General features: G+C 38.3%; 1 protein-coding gene across 1 annotated transcript in view; it reads left to right on the forward strand.

Annotated features, from left to right (window-relative positions):
• Positions 1–2,679, forward strand: part of PARP1 (poly(ADP-ribose) polymerase 1) — a 40,446-nt gene that overhangs the window by 6,012 nt on the left and 31,755 nt on the right.

Genomic DNA, 2,679 nt, shown 5'->3' on the forward strand with positions numbered 1-2,679 from the left:
CATAGCTCAGAATTGTGAATAAAAACAGTAAATTAGCAAACTAAGGGTCTGGAGAGTGAACATCAGTTATAGCAGAGGACAATGTAATGATTTGTCTTGTTTTGTGGTCATTTTCCCTTTCGTGTTCAAGATAGTGGGGATTATCCTTTCAGGGACCTAGATAGGTTATATCTAGTTATAATTTATATGTATTATATAATTTTATAATATGAAAAGGCATAGTAACTTTGCTGTAAATGTGTTTCTTTAGTGAAACCGTCATAAGTCATAAAGTTACGTTTCTACCAACTAATTATCCGAGGATTTTTTGTCCAAAGAGCCTAACTTAATATATTTAGATATACAAAAGTTGAAATTATCCTAGATCTTGTAAGTCAGAAATAACTATTATTGACATTGTGAGGTGTCTCCGTAGTAAATTATTTTGTATTTGGATATTGATTCATATATGTGTATGTTTTCGTTCCTGAAGAAATGAGACTCTTCCTTAAGTGTTACTTTTTTTTAAATGCTCAGTCGCTTTTTTGGAGGTAAAATATACATAACAGTATTTACCGTCTTAACCATTTTTAAGTGCACAATTCAGTGGCATTAAGCACATTCACATTGTTGTGACACCATCACCGCCATCCATCTCCAGAACTTTTTCATCTCCCCAAACTGGGACCCTGTCCCCATTAAACAGTAACTCCCCATTGTTCCAACCCCCACCACAGTCCCTGGTAACCACTTTTATTTCTGTCTGTGAATTTGACGACTCTAGGTAGCATGTGTAAGTGGAATCGTACGGTATTTGCCTTTTTGTGTCTGGCTGTTTCATTCAGCACAGTGTCTTCAACAAATTTCATGTGTAGCATGTGTCAGCATTTCCTTTTCAAAGCTGACTAATGTTCCATTGTATGTATATGTCACATTTTCTATCCATTCATCAGTGAACATCGGGAGTTGTTTCTACCTTTTGGCAAGTGCAAATGATGCTGCTGTGAACATTGGTGCACAAAAGTCCGTTCCAGACCCTGCTTTCTATTCTCTCATGTGTATGTTCAGAAGCGGAATTGCTGGACCCTATAATTCTGTATTTAATTTTTTGTGTAACTGCCATACTGGTTTTCACAGCAGCTGCACCATTTTGCATCCCCACCAGCAATACACAAGATTTTGATTTCTCCAGGTCCTTATCAACTTTTGTTATTCGGGGGTGGGGGGTTTGGTTTGGTTTGGTTTTAGTAATACCCAGCCAGTTGGTTCGAAATGGTATTTTATTATGGTTTTGATTTGTGTTTCCCCAGTTAATTAGTGTTATTGACCTACATACTGCATTTTACAACTTAATGTTTACTCTTTTCACATTGAAAGTTTCCATTATTTCCATCATTTTTAAAAGATACATAGTATTCCTTTATTGAGGTTTTGCTAAATTTCGTGCATCGTTCAAGCACATGACATATATTTCATCAAATCCTTGTAGCAGCTCTTGATCAGTTTTCACTGATGAGGACCTGAGACACTGAAAGGTTCGGTAACTGGGCCAAGGTCATGCTGGTGGTAAGTGCCTGAGCCAGGATTCAGATGCACACGGTCTTGCTTTTGAGGCTAGACTTTTAACAAAACATTTAACTGTTAGAAATGGAGCGGCTGCAAACTTCTTGTACACCTCGGGCACCTGTCCAGTTATTTCTTTTTAATTCCAAGAAGTGGAATTACTGCTCAGAGAAGTGAGCTGTTTTCGGGCCTTCTGTGTGTGCCAAACTGCCTTCCACACGGTTACATCAGCTATACTTGGACCGACGATATGGAACACGCCCGTTTCTCCGCTTCCACCCGCCCCCAAGTATTTTCATGCCTTTTCATTTTGCTCCTAGTGAGGTAGAACATTTTGTCGCATGTTTATTATTCATTCGTATTACTTTGATATTTGTGTGTGGTCTTGCCGCATCGTTTGTTTGTCTTTTTCTTAAACACGTAAGATACTAATTCTTAGTCACGTTTTGCAAGTATTTTTCCTTGTTTGACCTTTTTCTTTCAGATTAATTTCTTGTATGTTTTGTCACATTGAAGCTTCATCTTTGACTAAATGTTCTTATAGTTTTACGTCTCCTCATTGACGGTATCTGTTTTTGGTATCTTAAAATCTTTTATCTGGAATTTTAAAAATAATGTGCATACAGGTATATGCACAAACTTTAAGTAACAGTTCAGTGAGTTTTGACAAATGCATACACACATCTGATGTACACACCCCAGAAAGTTCCCTTAAGTGCTTTCCCACCACCCAGGTAACCACTGTTCTGATTTCTAAACCCATGGACACATTTTGTGTGATTTAGAATTTTAGGAAAAAACAAATAGTGTATGTTTTCCCGGTAAGTTGCTTTCACTCAGCATGCCTGTGAGACTCACCTGGGTTGTCTCGTGTGTCATCAGTCAAGTTCTTTTCTATACCCAGGAGCAGTCCTCTGAGTGTGTCAGTTCGTTTATCCATTCTTCTGTATTGGTGACTTCAGGTCGTTGCTGGTTTGGGGCTGTTACATACAAATACAGCTGTTGTATTGATGTTTGTGTACGGGTCTCTGTATACACGTGCTCTCATTTCTCTTGGGTGAATACCCAGGAATGGAGTGGCAGATCATTGGGTAGATGTGTGTTCAGCTTTTTATAGAACCTGCCAGACTGTTTTCC

This window comes from Pteropus vampyrus, unplaced genomic scaffold (genome assembly GCF_000151845.1).
Source record: "Pteropus vampyrus isolate Shadow unplaced genomic scaffold, Pvam_2.0 Scaffold60, whole genome shotgun sequence".
NCBI classification, from domain to species: Eukaryota; Metazoa; Chordata; class Mammalia; order Chiroptera; family Pteropodidae; genus Pteropus; species Pteropus vampyrus.